This window comes from Rattus norvegicus, chromosome 2 (assembly GCF_021556685.1).
Source record: "Rattus norvegicus strain SHRSP/BbbUtx chromosome 2, alternate assembly SHRSP_T2T, whole genome shotgun sequence".
NCBI classification, from domain to species: Eukaryota; Metazoa; Chordata; class Mammalia; order Rodentia; family Muridae; genus Rattus; species Rattus norvegicus.
In genome coordinates, this window is record NC_141535.1 from 87,396,511 (window position 1) to 87,413,893 (window position 17,383).

General features: G+C 40.7%; 1 long non-coding RNA gene across 1 annotated transcript; it reads right to left on the minus strand.

Moving 5' to 3' along the window:
• Nucleotides 1-5,197: 5,197 nt before the first annotated feature.
• On the minus strand, nucleotides 5,198-10,626 carry LOC148006666 (uncharacterized). The gene is made up of 2 exons (XR_015671233.1): nucleotides 10,416-10,626; nucleotides 5,198-6,299 (listed from the first exon to the last, which is right to left on the minus strand). It is a non-coding gene; the product is annotated as an uncharacterized LOC148006666 (long non-coding RNA).
• Between the last annotated feature and the right edge of the window lie 6,757 nt (nucleotides 10,627-17,383).

Consider the following 17,383-nt stretch of genomic DNA (forward strand, 5'->3'; position numbering starts at 1 on the left):
CCTACATGCTCCATATGTACAAGGAAATTCTGTTGCTTAGTTCTCATAAGTAAGTGAAATTGTATGAATTTACTTTGCTTCTCAGGCAAGAAGATAACATCTAGACTACTTTGCTGATCTCTTTACCTTGTTAACATTTCCATACCTCATCATTCCAAACATCTTTAGAACATTTTAAATATATAAAATGTCTACAAATCTAGTAAAACTCCAAGCTTCATAGTTTTAATTGATTACATTTTTGGTCTTTCGAAATTCAAGAGAATTAGAGATAATTGGATACTTTGGGATTCCAGGCTTATGTACAGGGTAGATGTAGTTGAAGCGGTGTTTTTGTAAAGCAAGGAAACACCCATATGATACAAACTCTATGGAAGGACATTTGAGACTCCTACCGGTCTAAACTCTGTTAGTGTCAGTAGATTGTGCAACTGGAGCAAATCAGATAGTCCTCAGGAAAAAAGACAAAAATGTCAAACCTTTCTTTGGGAATGAGACGTGTTAGATTATCTGTAAGCACAAAGTAGCCCTTACCTGTCCTCATCTACAAGCACTTACCGTCAACAGTCCTCACTCTTGACATCAAGGCTAGACAACTTCTTAGTGTCAAGGCCAAATTTTAGCTACAACTGGCAACCTTTCCTGCTGTGGTACTGACTAGCTTAGAGAATGCCATGAGTTCTAGTAGAGTGACATAAATTACAAACTAGAGGGTGGCATAAATTGCAGACCATTGGCAGCATGGAATGGCCACAGATCAGCTCAAAAGCCTGAGACAGGAAAGATTCCCTAATCGATGCCATGTGTTATCTGAGAGACTGACAGCATGCTCTCATCACCATGGCTGTGACCAGGGAGAATGGGGGCTACTCTAAAGTACTGGTGGTATTGTGAGAGGCTTTGGTTTTCCTGTCTGATTTGTGCCTTGATAAGAATTCCAAGTCATAAGATTGGATTGTTGAGTAGTTTACAACTTTCTAGAACAGAGTAGAATTATGTAGTTGGCAGAAATTGATTTCACATTTAAAAATGCTAGTAGGCAGAATTTTGAATGTTTCTAACACTAAGAAATAATAAATATCTGAAATGATGGACAAGATAATTGTATGATACAATTAAAGTGAATCTCTAAATATTTTCAAACTGTTAGCAATTCTAACAAATATCTCTGCCTCTGTTTCTCCCTCACATACAAGGTGTGTGTGTTTGTTTGTGTGTGTGTGTGTGTGTGTGTGTGTGTGTGTGTGTGTACATATATCATCCCAGGAACAAACACAGTGCCTGGTATATATTACGTAGTCACAACATCACCAACCCCCATCTCTACCCCTTTATAGATTTTTCTATTTTTCTTAAGAAAATCTCTGCTTAAAAGTACATGCCATTCATTTCTGTTCCTTGACTTCATAGTAACATTATATCAGAGTATTGCCTAACCTACTTTAAATGTTCTTATCTACCATCAAAGTTACAAGTCATAAAAAACACTTTTTTTGAGGAAAATAATAACTTCAAGATATCTAATATTTTTCTGACACATTTATTCCTAGTAACAGTTTTGCTTCTTTTATGAAGCATCCACAGTTGGTCACAGCAATATAAGCTTCCTACTGACAAGTATAGCTGAGATGTACAAGAATAGGACAGTTCATGTTCCATTGGTTCCATTCCTGCTCAATTCTGAAGAAGTATTATTTAGTCATGTCAGTATTTTCTGAAATAACTCTCTTTGCATGTAGTAACATAGTATCCAAATGCTCTCAGTTCTCATACAACTTGAGTAGCACAGCATCAAGTGGTTCATGCCTACCTTCACAGTAATATATCCTGTCTCTGAGGCCCAGGAACAATCTGGCTGGGAACCATCTCTGCGAGATTTCGATGTCCAGGTAGGATTACACAGTACAGTTTCCTGTGATCATTTGTTTAGAATGAAAAGAAGTGGAATATATACCCATTTACCTAGGTGCTACATCAATCCTGGGAGACAATACTGCCTGATTCATTTAACTGAGCATGTAAACACAGTTGATCCAGAAAGCATGAGAGTATGACAATTAGAAAGAAGTACTTCTACTACTCCCTCTCTCTTTCAAGTGTCTACTGAGAGGATATCCTAGGGAATGCAATTGATGTTTATTCAGCACACTGAGTCAGGGCTGTTTGTGAACTTTCCAGTTTATCATCTTATCAGAGCCTGCAGAGATATTTTGGGAATGATCCTGTCTATAACAGGTTCTCTTAAAGAGGAAATCAAAACTGAAATGAGCATGGAAATGAGATTGTCCATAGGAAAATTGAGAAAAATGACATCTTGCCAACATTAGTAGCTCTTGCTTGAAGGTTTGTCAAAAAGCAAGCTTGGTTCTTCAAAGAAGTAACTTGGCATGGTCCAGACTTGAACCTGATCACTCAGCTCTTAAAATTAATTAAATTATATTTGATTACTCACTGTAAATTACATGTCTTAAAACATATGCCTTTGGTTCTAATTCCACAAATATCACTTTTTCCTTTCTTCAACTATTTAAAGAGCATTTAAATAAACAAGCTGACAAAATAAAACAAAACAAAAAAACCCAACCTCAACTCTTTTCTCTAAATTAGGAGTGTTTCCACACTATTGTCTTAGTGATGATGTTTCCACCTCACTCCTAAATAAATCTCTTGACTCAATAAGAGGCTGCTTAAGATCTTGCCAAGAAGAAAGTGGGATTTGTTTCAGGTTTTTCTTGTGACTATATTTAGCTGTTAGAAATGTGGGCCAGCAGAAGAGATAAAAGACAGAGAGGGAAGAACTTATTCCTAATAAAGGAAGTCAAGCAATCTGAAATAAAATTAAACTCTGTATTAAAATGGCTCACATTTTGCTTAATGGAGCTGACTAGTTTTTCCTTTGCCCTACCACTCAGTTGTCTGATGAGAAGAAAGCCAGTCCTGTACTACTTCATAGAATGGTTCTCTGCTCAAAGGGTCATCTTCCAGGCAAACATGGAATGTTGACCTCTTTTTAAAGTATTTCCTTGTGCTCCTCTTAATGTTCCCCCATATTTAGCATCTGTGAGCCATCCAGTTTCATAGAGAATGTGTTTATCTTGGCTGACTTTCAAGAAGGCAAAGATCAGCAGACTTCGCTCCTCAAGTACGGTCCTCATTAGGTGTAGTAATGTGTACTTTTAATCCTAGCACTTAAATCTCAGACACAGGAGGAAGATCAAGTTTTTAAGGCTGTTGCTGGTTACACAATAAGTTTGATGGCAGCCTGGCGTACATAATGACCTGTCTCAAGCCAAAATCAACCAAACAAATAAACAAAAACAGCAGAAACTAGGAAATAAAATTTAAAACTGAAAAGAGGGAAAAAAAGCTTTTCAAAAGAAAATAATCACTTGATATTTATTAACAGTAAATTATGATTTAACTTCATTATTGTAAATCCATAAAATTAATCTAGCACACATGGATTTACTATATAGAAAAGTAAGAAAAGAATGTCAGAGTGTCCATGAAATATCATTGAAATCACTTCCTATATAAACTGGAGAAATATGAGGAAAGGTGTCTTTCAGATGGAGGTCTTCTGTTGTACCAAATGAACAGGTTTATATTCAGTGGCATTAAAGGCTTCATCACCCACTCTTCCTGCTCTGTACTGCTTGCTGCAGCCAGTACATACCAGACAATCATTTGTTAAAATGTACATGCCATGAATAATGAAAAAAATCAAAGGGGTAATGAATCTTTACTGATTGTCTTATTATCTATCTCATAAGGAGAAGACAGTAAGGCATAATTAAGCTTTTAGATGTAGATTTTCCCTGTCATGGAGAATGAAACACATAATTTATTATTAATGTTTTTAGTTACTTGCACATCATCCTAGGTGTTTATCTGCCTCTAAAACATAAAACTATGTTTGAAATGTTAGTTTGGCTGGTTGATACTGATTGTTTCCAGAATTGAGTGACTTAGCAATGATAGAGATTATGTGTTATGAAACATAAGGACACCTTGAGGATTGTTCCATAAAATGTTCCCTGAGGCTGATACCATTGCATCAGCTTTTCCTCGTTGCCTATTTTACCTTAGCAATAATTAAAATGATCTAAATATAGTCCAAGAGATTTCTTGATATAACTACATTATTGCAATTATCTGCAAGTTAACTAAAACTTTGAATGTTATCAAGGTTGGAGTTATTAATGATGTTATTTTTCAGTTCTATGCCTGATTCAACTGTAAACACAGCATTAAACTCATTCTCTCCTTGTTGATTTCATAATCAAAAGTGGAACAGACAAGGCACAAAGAACAGACAAGAACTGTTTAAGATCAAAAGCATCTTGATGGATTAGAATGAAGGAATGTACTACTCAGTTGATTCTGGAATCAGGAAATGAACAAATCTGAGTGAGGCTTGAGAAAGAATATGAATGAAGGAAGAAAGAAAAGGGAGGAAAGGAGAGAAGAAAGGAGATAGGGAGAAAAGTTCAGTTCAATGAACTTTGAACCCCAACCATGTGACTTTTCCTATGTAAAACACAGGGACAAAACCTAACACTTGAAGAAATTACAGTGTAGCTGTATTGACTGCTATGGAGACACTTTTGTGTATTCAGAACTGTGTAAAAGCTGGAAAGTGAAAGACCCCCAAAGAGGACCTTTCCCTCAGGAGGAGTCCCAAGTGCCCAATGACCGAGCCGAGTCCACTCGGATGCAATCAGCAAGAGGGTTTATTGGAAAACACAGGTACCTGCGGGCACACAGTCACTTCGGAGGACTTGCGCGCCCAGCAGCTCCAGCATGGGGCTTTTATAGGGATTGGGGAAGCAGAAGCGGGCGTACAGAAGCAGATGCATAGTTACAGGGATTGGTGGATTCAAACGAGGCACATAGACATGTTCACATATGATTGGCTATTTCACATGATGAGGTAATAAGGTATAGCTACACACATTGTCAGGTTTGGGGCGTCCTGGATGTCGGGGGCTGGGGGCTTATCTCTTCCTGCCAGGTGGCCTGTGAGTGGTACTCCTGGTCTGTTCTGCATTCCTTTCCTTTTATGGTCTGTTAGTTTTCACGGTGACTCGGCCCTAGGTATCTGGGCATGCCTGGGCTCGTTCAAGCCTGTTGCAACTCTGAGTTAAGACTCATGGGGTGGGTCTTTCATTTTCCCCCATTTTCTTTTAGACTTGAGTAAAATCCTTTACTCAAATCGAATTCTAAGGAATCTCTTCCTGTTGTCTTACCCTCTGGTATTGTTGGGTGAGAACAAGCGTCTGAATGACTGAGAGTCTGTTCTTTATGAACTGCATCAATCTGTTTAGAATGCAGGGGCCAAAGAGGAAGATTAGGAGGAGGATGATTAAGGGTCCCATCAAGGTGGACACCAGGGTAGCAAACCAAGGGGATCAGTTAAACCACCCCTCGAACCAGCCTTGTTGGGAATCAAACAGCTTCTGTCTCTGGGCCAAGCGTTCTCGGAGCTTAGCCATGTTATCTCTCACTAATCCTGTATGGTCTGCATAGAAACAACATTCTTTCAGTGTAGCACACAGGTTCCTTCTTTAAGGAATATCAGGTCTAATCTTCTCCTATTCTGAAGGACTACCTCTGAGAGGGAGGTTAGGTATTCTTGGAGGTCAGCTAAAAAGTCTTTCACTCTTTTTATATCTGAGTCAATGGCAGTTCTGAATTCTCTATAAACCTTGCATTGCAGGGCAATGGCAGATGTCCTTGTGCTGCCCTTGCAGCACCTAGATAGCCTTAAGTAATTCTCAACTCTTTTTTTTTTCTTACTAAGTCTCTAGCATCAGGATTCCAATCTGGACACTATCTAAACCTGCACACCAAGGTCATGACTAGCTTTTAGAACTTCTAAACTTGTACAGATTGTGATCCCTGAGGCACAGTCCCAAGAAGTGTTAGGAGTACTAACATATGCAATGTTACATCATTTGTAATAGAAATCAAGCCTATCCCCACACCTATCTTGATAAAACCCGGGGCAAACATGAAATTAAGTCTAGGGAGCTTTTTGAAGATCTGATTTTCCCTCTAGGTCCCAGCTCTCAGCCCCAACAGCTAGTACACGGCTGGTGAGGGCTGAGAGTTGATGGCTGTCAGGGTGGTCAGCAGCACCAGGTACGGTCCTTTCCAGTGAGTATCTGGGTTCGGTGCCATCGTATGTAGCCGAGTCTCCGACCTGGAACTGGTGAGATGTCTCAGGGGTCCCCAGGGCATAGGCTGCTGCCAGCTCTGAGCAGATTTCTTTCTGTATCACCTGTAGGTCTTTTAGCCTAGCACACAAATCATTATTACTATGGCACTATGACATATTGGTTCAGTAACATCATCTAATACAGTCAGGGGGACTGAGGCCCCATTTAAGATCTCAAAGGGGGTAAGGCTGAATCTGGAAGGGGTATTTCTTGCTCTGAAGAGAGCAAGAAGGAAGGAGTGCCACCCAGTCTGTGCCAGTCTCCATGGTTAATTTGGTCAGGGTCTCTTTTAGAGTTCTATTTATTTACCCTACCTGTCCTGAACTTTGAGGTCTGTAAATACAATGTAATTTCCAATCGACCTCTAAATACTTGGCCACACCCTGGCTTACCTTGGCAACGAAAGTAGGGCCGTTGTCTGACCAGATTACCTTGGGCATTCCAAATCGGAGGAAGATTTCTTCCAGTATCTTCTTGATGATTGCAGAGGCCGTCTCTTGTTTGGTGAGGAAAGCTTCTATCTATTCCTGAAAAAGTATCTACAAGCACTAGGAGATACTTGTGATTATATTTTTCTGGTTTTATCTCAGTGAAGTTCACTTCGACTTTTCACCAAACTCTCTAGGTCTCTTTGCCCTGTTTGCTTGCTAAGCATTCACTTATTGACATACCTTATACTTTCTACTGCCTCTCTGGCTAAAATCTTAAAGTCTATTACATACACTTAACTACTTGGACAAACTTTTTATCTCCTAAATGAGTCCATTTCTGTATTTGGCAAAGTGAGTCTTTTCTTTGTTCTCTGGAGGAGTATAGCTTCCCCCACAAGTGTGCCATTGTCCTTTATCTTTTAAGCAATTTGGGCCTTTTCTAAGTGAGGCCATCCCTTAGTCCGATCCTAGTTCTCAGTGGCTGTCTCTTGCAGGCCTTCAACTAGGATAGGCTCCTGCATAGCCATTTCCCGAGCCACTTTATCTGCTTTGTTACTGCCCAATGCCACTGAATCTCTTCCCTCCTGATATCCTGAGCAATGAATAGTACTCACAGTTGTTGGCTTCACCAGGGTATCCAAGAGATGGCAAAGGCATCTGCGGCACTGATGTACTGGGGGGTTGAGGTTCAGCCATCCTAGATGACATTGTGTTGTCCACCATGGCAGCACCCACTTATCTCTGACCTTCATGAAGAGAACTGTTCCCGTCTGTGGACAAGGTAGCCTCGGCTTTCAGCAGGGGTCAATCAGCCAGTCGCAGAGGTCTTTCCTCCACCCATGGGCTTCTGCCAGTGCTTGACACTCGTGCTGTGGTGGCTCCAGGTCAGGATTGGGCAGCAAGGTGACCAGATTGCCCCCAACAGGTGGAGAATCTAGTCCATGGCAGCTGACCAGTGGTCCCATCTTTTGGGACACTCTATTCAAAGGCAAACATCAGCCACTCTATCACAGTTTAAGTCCTGGATTGGGTGATAATTGTTAGTGCCCAGCTGGCAGGAGTGATATGTTCCAAGTAGAACAGCGCTAAGCCATTCATCTCCCAGCATCAGGTACTGGTGCACTGAGACAGGTCTTAAGCTCCACATACACAGTCTGTAGATATGCATACACATGGCCTCACCCAGCCATTTCAGCCCACGCAAGCTATTTTGGGGAGCAATTTTCTCATGAGCAAGGGATGGGGGCAGTCAGGGATGACTATGAACTAGTGGGTTACCCGGCCCACGCCAAGGTCCACTGTTCTTCGGGCAGTCCATAAGTATTGTTTGTTGCCAGTAGGCCCCTGTACCCAAGGTCTTTGGATACTGGCCCACTGGAGCATAGGAGCACAGAGCATTGGGTCCCTGTATCCATAAAACAACTGGGCAGGCTTCCCTCCTATCTCTGCACATAGCCAGCACTCCAGGACCAAGAGGCTCTCCAGTGTCCCCTCTTGTTCTTTCTGGGGCAGTCCCTGACCCAGTGTCTTTTTTTTCCTTTGCATTAGGCACACTGATCTTTAGCCAGGAATTCTCTTCTGTTGCCAGGTACTGTCTTCTTAGGTTCCCTAACTACTGTGGCCAGTATATGTTCCTCTCTTGTCTTTTATCTCTCTTTAGCTCTCTAGCTTCCTCTTCTTTTTACCTTCTTTTCTCTTTCTCTTTGTTTAACCTTACTTTCTCTGTAACTTATACTAACTCTCAGCAACTTAGCTTAACCCTTCAAATTTCTGTAACTTTCTCTTCATACCCTTTCCTTATCTTAGCCAGATTGGTGGGGCATTTTCCAGCCCCTAGGAGACCCACCCTTGGAGCCTGGGGGCAGACCTGGCACTCCCTACCTTCAGGCGTCTGAAGAGAGCAGGCACAAGTGAGGGCCTTCTAGCCATGTCTGGAACATTCTTTCAGGCCTCTAGTAGGATTCTGTCTTTCCTTGGTGGTAAAGAAGATCTGTAACAGTTACTAACAAGCATCTCACGTGGGATGGTGAGAAAACAAGAAGGGAATCTAGAGGAGAGAGGTCCACTGAAGAGGACAAATAGCATTTAGTCACACAGCTAAACCAGGAGGCCTTTTTTTGGACAAAAAGGCCACTGTAAATATAAGCACAAGCTTTGTCTATGAAACAGAAAGGCGAGCAGAGAGGCAGCCTAGCTGTTACCGGCTGTCTCTCTGGGCTTAGATTTTCCCTTAAGGAGTACCTACCTCCCTTCAGTGTCAGCTTGGTGGCTTTGCCTCTCAAGAGAACCAGCCTCCAAATGACACTAGGCTTCTAGTAACAACTAATAACAAAAGGATGGAGAGATGGTTAGAACCTGGGTGCTAAATACTAAGCAGCTGACAAAAGAATTGTAACCAGTTCACCTGGGGCTTTCAGGACTTTAGTAACAGCCCTTTACCAAACTGTCTCAGTGGGCTATAGGCCCATGGAAAAGAAAACATTAATCCTGACTGGCAAAACAAAGTTCTTCACAGTTGTAGATTCTTTGAAACTATTTTAGGGGCTCTTTTTGTCCCCCAACCTGGGGCATTTTAACCATAGGGGCAGGAACTGGCTGCTGTGGGGATAGGACCAAAGGCACTCTCCATGTTAATGATGATCAGCGAGAAAAGTAATTTAATGTTGGAGACTGACTCCTCCCTTGGAATAAGGACAGCATATAAGGCAGGCTTCCTTAAAGAACTTCTCTTAATGAGCGCTCTCCTTCTGTGAGCAAATGTCAGAAATTCCTTTCTTGTTTTCCTTATAGTCCTCTCCCACCTCGCTCTCAGCCTTTTTAGATAGTTCTTCCCGTAGCATTTCTAACACCGCCTGTCCCTTTTTTTTTTATAGCCTGTTGACAGCATTTCTGATCTTTTAGGCAGCTACGCACTAAGTGCCATACCGGCTGAAACTCCACCTTTAAGATTCCTTACTCCCAAGGAAAATTTAAATCTTTCCCAGTTCATCACAGCTGGCTGCGAGCATAAGCACAGATAAAACACTATATGTTTTTGTTTTGTTTTTCTTTCCTTTTTTTAGAGCTGGGGACCGAACCCAGGGCTTTGCGCTTGCTAGGCAAGAGCTCTATCACTGAGCTAAATCCCCAACCCCCAAAACACTATGTTTTAAAAATTAACTTTGGCTATCAACCAACACACCGCCACTAGAGCGGGGTCCACAAAATTAAGTTTCTTACTCACTAAGCGTTAAGGGGACCAAGTAAAACTCTTCGACGAACAAAGCAAACAGTTTCATGATTTCAAACACAGTCGTCGGTCCAAGATTTTAAACACAGTCGTCAGTCCAAATTCAAACACGAAACAAAAGTCAAAAAGACACTAACAGACACAACACGTCCAGAAAACCACAGTCAGGTCACAAAGAAGACAAACAATTCCAACAGTCAAACAAGTAACAAGCAGACGCGCCGCGCGGCTTCGGTACCAAACTGAAACCAAAAATTCAGACGGAGTCAGCGAGGGTCTTGGATCCTCTACTCCAATAAAATTCAGACGGAGTCATCAAGGGTGCGGATCCCTCCGAAAATGGACGGAGGTGCCACGGATCCGGATCTCCCTCTCCTCCAACCACCCTTGGAACGTCTTCCAGGGCTGCGGGGGAGAAGTCCGAGCTCGTCAGCTCCTTCTCTGGCCCGCCCAGATAGTCCCCAGATCTGAGCCTATTGATCGATCGTTCACAGGACAAGACACAACAGACAAGACAAACGCCGGCCGGCTTACCTCCCGGTGGGTGGTCGGTGATCTCTGGGCGGAGGGTCTCCAAATCCCGGGCGAGCCCCCATAATGAAAGACCCCCAAAGAGGACCTTTCCCTCAGGAGGAGTCCCAAGTGCCCAATGACCGAGCCGAGTCCACTCGGATGCAATCAGCAAGAGGGTTTATTGGAAAACACAGGTACCTGCGGGCACACAGTCTCTTCGGAGGACTTGCGCGCCCAGCAGCTCCAGCATGGGGCTTTTATAGGGATTGGGGAAGCAGAAGCGGGCGTACAGAAGCAGATGCATAGTTACAGGGATTGGTGGATTCAAACGAGGCACATAGACATGTTCACATATGATTGGCTATTTCACATGATGAGGTAATAAGGTATAGCTACACACATTGTCAGGTTTGGGGCGTCCTGGATGTCGGGGGCTGGGGGCTTATCTCTTCCTGCCAGGTGGCCTGTGAGTGGTACTCCTGGTCTGTTCTGCATTCCTTTCCTTTTATGGTCTGTTAGTTTTCACGGTGACTCGGCCCTAGGTATCTGGGCGTGCCTGGGCTCGTTCAAGCCTGTTGCAACTCTGAGTTAAGACTCATGGGGTGGGTCTTTCAAAAGGATTCCTGGAAAATGTCAGAGTGTATATGTTTGAAGCTATAAATGAGCTTCAAACATACATATCCTCCCTTGGTCAAATGAAAGGTCTGTCATGGACAGAAAGTATTTGTACTCCAAGGACACCTAAGGGTGAGCATGTTGAAAAAAAATAACTTAGGCAAGGCATAAATACGACTTAGGGATTGATTGGCTTCCTGAGTACCACATTTATGTTGTGGTTTGCCCGGAAGTTATCTGTATTTTGATGCTAATTCCACTGCCCCAAGGACAGCTGCCTAGTCACATACTCAGAACTCAGGTGACTTCACCAGAACCACCTCCCCATTGAATTTGTAAAGTACAGGTGAGGGGCAGGTACAGGATAGAAGGAGGCCTGTCATTGGAGGAGAAGGAAGGATGGGCAGAAGAGAAGTTAGAAGGAAGTGGAGGAGACTAGAACAGAGAGAGGAGACTGAAGGAGAGAGAGGGGAGAAGCCATGGCAGGTGATGTTAAGATTCTGCTCTGTGTATTTACAGGTTGTTATCAATATTCTTAAGGGATGGATGGTACCAGGCTTTGTATGTTTAAGTAGGCAGTTATATCATACCAACTGGGTCAAAGATTATTGTGTTGTGTGTTCTTTTATGTGAGGGTTTGAGTGTAGGAAATGTGCAGCTGGGATGTGTTTCTTCCATGATATCTAGCAGATATCTTGGGGCACCAAGGTGCGGACCTAGCGGGGTAAAAGACAATGATACTTCTTTTATTTTTATATTTTTACAACAACACATTTAGGCAATTATATCCATCCTATGCTGCAGAAATACATGTTGGAAATAAAAGTCTGAATGTGATTTTGGCCTCTCAAAGAGCTTCTGGGACTTGCTTCTAAATGTTGTGGAGAGGAAGAAAACCTTCACTATTTTTTTTATTAACATGTAACCAACTTTGAAATCTTCCTAGAGCTATAGCTAGATCCTTGATGAAGGTATAAGCAGCTGCACTTCATCAAATAATCTTTGGCTAAGAGCTCAGAACTGACCAGGATCAGTGCCAGAAAGTGGTTGCCTTGGTTGCATTAATACAATTAGGGCAAAGAATTACCAGCTCTACTTTAAAATGATTTGTAGATACCTGTAAGATACCCCTCAATGGTTCTCAGAAAACCCAGAATTGTAGAGACTCAGTGATGCAAGTCATGGACAACAGTTCATGATTGTAAAGTTTGTGCAATATTTGAGATCTGCCACATAGAGAGATTGGAAGACATTGGCTACTTTGACTAAACAGAGATGGTCTTATGTGAGACATGACTTAATATAGCTGTTTCAGCTTATTTGTGACAATGGTATATTGGTGATATTAAAAGACTGATTCTTTTCTTTTAAAAATCAGCTGATTTCAGCACAGTATGGTGTGAAGAAGAAATGACCCCAACTGACTCCTATGTTTGAATACTTGGCCCACAGTTGGCATGACCATTTTAGGAGATTGAAGGATCATTTGGACATGGGGCCTAATTGACAGATGTAGCCGCAGAGCTAAAGTAGAGGACTGCAGCCAGAGCTGCCACTACATGCACACATGTGTGTGTAAGAAGATATTGTCTTTGCTTCCTGATCTGCAGAAATGTAACAGGTCAAGACACAAGATTTGCTACCACAGAGATTTCCCCACCTGCTATTACTCTGAGAGCTAAGATAAATCCTTCTTCCCTAAACTGTTTCTGTTGGGAATTTTGTCTCAATGAGGAAAGAAATAACCACTGATAAAGGTATATAAATGAGTTGAGTGAAATTTTAATGAACAATTCCAGCATTTTAAAAGACCCTAGACACAAGAAAAATACTTGGCATTCACTTTGGAAGTAAGCGACTGAGGTACAGACTCATTAAAAACTGCTTTAAAACAATTCTTAACAAGGAGAGTTATTTGAAATAATTAAGTTGTTCATTCATTCACTCATTCATTGCAGTTTGGGGAGTGGAACAGGGTTTGGTACATGACAGACAAGCAATCCACCATCACTATATCACAGCTCCACTCACAAAGTTATTTTTAATTCATCCCTCTAATCTCTGCCTCAGATTCTGGTTTTCTCAAAGCATCAACCCTTACGAAAAAAAAATGAGAACATAGTTTCACTATGAGCCACATTGCTTGACTGTGAAACCCTCTTCATGATGTTAAGCATAGACTTGTCACTCATGGAGAAAAGACATGTGTTATACACCTCTTGATCATTATCCATTTCTTCAATCATGGAAGGAGAACTCTCTATGTATATGGAGCCTAAGAGACCAGAATATCTTGAAAAATAGCTTTCAGGGACATGACATTTATGCCAACGTGAATTAAAAATAAAATCATCTGTTCTAGTGGGAGGAATCAATAAATATGTACATGAATCAGTAAAGAAATAAAATGTGTGGTGGAATTTGATCTTAGGAGACATGGTAAATGTAGTTTCAGGATCAAGGGTGTGCACCTGAATGACATCGTGATTTGGGCATGAGGTGTTCTCTTCTATGGATTTAGTCATTGGATACTGACTTTAGGGAGGTGAGAAGCCCATAAAGACACTAGCTTTGTCCATGGGTAGACCCCATAGAACTTAAGTTCACAGACGAATGTGAGATTAGGAGATATGGCATGCTTGGAGAACACAGATCACCATGCATCATGCTCTTTACTGGTTTGGTCTGACTCTGTCCATGTCACCACACCTTCTCTCTTCCACCAGCTCATCTATCTCTTGGGTTAAACTCATACCATGGAGATTTGCCTCTCTTCAGGCTCTTAGTTATGGAGTCCACTGACCATGGATTGGAATCTTTGAAGCTATGAATCAAAATCTAATTCTCCCTCATTTATTTCCTCCCATATTTTATTACAGCAACAAAATTTGACTTGTAAAAATGGAAGCTGCATTATCTAGAGATTAGTACCTCCCCTTACTATCTGACACTATTGATGCTACTCTATCACTCTGTAAGGTATGGGAGCCAACCATGTATCTTAAGTTTCCAGAGGTCCCTAATGTGCTCCCTTATACCACCAGAAGCCAGTCTTCTGAAATGAGGCCTTGGCAGGATTGTGATTCTGTTGGAGACTCTCAGAAACATTACTCATCTTGACTTTTACAGCTTTGGGTGACTTCAGGCTCTCGTCTCATGCTCCAACATTTCTACTTCTACTTCTGCAATGTCATTGTTACTTCCTCCTGAAATGTGATTGTGGACTCTCTCATGTGTCTCTGGCAAGACTTCTGCCATCTCTTTGAGGCCCTAAAAATCTGTGATGATTATGATCTCAGAACCATTGGCCCAGTAACTTATGAAAAATATCCTTTTCCTGAGAACTTGATGTTCAAGGTCTAGGAAATATGACAAGGGCATATCTTTTGAGATTTACTACTCAAAGCATTGTAATAAAAAGGATTCTTACTCTAACATTTACAGTAAAGATTCATTTGACTTTTCTAATCACCACATTTCTTTTTGAGGAAACAAGCTTTGCACATTCATTTCGGTAATTCTGATTTTTTTAAATGTAGGCCTGCTTTTTATTCGCATTGAGTTATAACATCTATCTGGTTCTCTCACAAATTAAGCTGAATGATAGTAGCCTTGTGCTTTAATGTGTACTCATCTTACATCAGCATGTGTTATCATTTGTTAAAAGCAGCAATAGAAGTGTTCATTAAAATAAAATTTGTTCAATTATTTATTTATTATTTCTTTATTTCTTTATTTATTCTCTTTGCCCATTAGAATGTGAGTCCCATAGTAGCAGACATTACTATACACTTTGTTCATTAATGAATTTCTATTGATAAAAGACTGCTAATATGTACTTGAGAATAAAGGACAGCATTAATGAGTTCTTTTTCCAGATAATAGAAATCCGTACATGAAAATAATTTAGTGTTGAATCAAATAACCTGGTGAGAAACCACTCCTAGTTTGAATGTCTTTTTCATATATTCTCATAAGTGAATGATATAAATACATGTTTAGATATTTTTCTTTGTTGCCCAAGTAAAAATTCACTGGGGACAATAGTAAATCATAGCCAGAGACTACCAGCTCATCCAAAACTTCACACTCAGCTGCCAAGCTTGACTAAGCCTCTTCTGATCCCACCATGTCATGCAATGTCCAGCCTGATGATTCCCATTCTGAGCTTACAGTGTTTGTACAGGTTGATAAATTTTCATAAACCATCAAAACTCTGGACTTGGTACATCACTGTTGGGATGCTTTGTCAAATATAACACAGAATATTGAAATATAGGACCACTCTCTGACTTGCCTTACTCAGAGAGATATACCATGGGCTCAGAGTGTCCCTTGTTGGGGACAGACTCCACTCCCTCTCTCTAATCTGAACTAATGCCTTGATTCTCTGTAGTCAAGGCTACCATGATGCAGTGTGAAGCCAGGGAGGAATACATTAAGCTCTGAAGTTGCTAAAGAGGAAACGATTCATAGGAAACAAATGAGGTAAGAGAAATGTTATATCATTTGTTTAAAAAAAAGAAAGGAAAAAAAAGCTTTTTTGTTTTTCTAACCCAGACCCAAATCATGTTGTTGTTTCTAGTCAAACTTCTTTCTATCTCTGGAAAATAGGTACTCATGAAAGTATAGACTTTCTAAATATTCATGGGGCATTCAAATTGTTTTCAGCAGAAAAATGTAAGGTATAGTTATATTTCAAAGAATATAAAGCTATTTCTGCCTTAATAAAACTCATGAAGAATTTATTTCCTTACTGGGTTACCAAATGAATTGAGACTATGAGGAATAGTAGCCAAGAGACCTTCAAGTGTTTGGTTTCTATGGACTTAGCTGAACTGGGGCTACTCCTGTAGGAATAGTTATTAGAGCTAGCAAACATTTCTTTTAATTGGTTGAAAACATTATCATAAACTGATCTTAGTTAACCATGCTTTATCTTTGCACATTGCCCCACGACTATCTTTATTCAACAAGGACTGCTTACTGCTGCCACATAGACCTTTAGAGAAATATCTCAAACTATTTCTTACTCATGTTTCACCATACACAGACACACACACACACACACACACACACACACACACACACACACACGATCACAAAACCCTTCAGGAAATGAAGTGACCTTGAGATTAGGGGACACAAGTCTCAAAACAATAAGCAACATAAAACTGGAGGAACTGATCAGAAATAATTGAAACACATTAGCTCATCAACTAGCAAATTTGCAGTTTCCACCCTAGGGATGACTCTACGCCTGCTACACATGACTAGTGAAGAGCTCCTGCAGACACAGATGCAAGAACACAAAGATGGCTGAGTTTTGAACACTGATATTAAATACAAACTCATCTGTAGTCTCCCCTGACAAGATGGATATATGGATAAATAAAAAAGTGTTTCTACCAAAGGATTTATTATTTACTACAATTTTTTTTTAAATTACAAATGTAGATTTTAGTTGGATCCAGCAATGGTGGTTAAGATACTGTTTTAGTTTTTAACATGGGACAAACCTGCAGTAGGATCTTTTCTATTCCTCACATCTCATGATATACTGGCTTTTAAAAAAATTGTCATACATTTCATAGGTAAACATTTGCTCTGGTTTCATGGTTTTTTTTATTCCAAACTCCATGTCTGCTAGCTATCAATTTAGTGCAATTCAATGAAGTTTTTAAAGAAGTACTCAGTAAACTTCACTCTTTGGAGAACACATTTTTCTAAGTTTTGATGAATCCACAGAGTTCTATGCCTAACAGAATGATGGGGCCTACTTTGTCATGCATCATACCAACCTCCAGTGGTATGTAAAGTCTCCCCTCTCTTTCCTAGAATGTCACATAAAATGCAATCATTCCAATAATGATCATTTCTGTCAGTAACTTCAAAAACAAAAAGAGATCCACACACCTTCTAAAAAGTGGAAGTAAGTTGAGGACTTGGCATCCTTGCCAACTGTATACTCATTATGTTGACAAATAATTAGTTCAAGAATATTTGAGCTATGAGAGCAGTATGAAATTGGGACTTTAGATATGCTCTTACCCCTAGAAGTTCAGGCAAGCTTGTGGCTGGAAATAAAGAAACTAATATTTCTAAAAAGACACTAAGCTATGGCTACCTCAAAAAATGGTAATTTGTCATCTTTCTGTAGAGTTGTCTATTTCTTATTGACCCTGTTTGAGTCATTGTGGCACATAGGTAGGTGATGCTGCCCATTTGTATTGTGTGACACTGTGGCTTTCTGGTTGAGTTTCCAGGATGCGCAGACAAGCCTGGGACCTCTGAAAACCTTCCAAACACCTTGAAGTAGGTTTGGATAGAAGATTCACCATTTTTTCTTACAGCAGAAGAAAATTCTCTTTGAG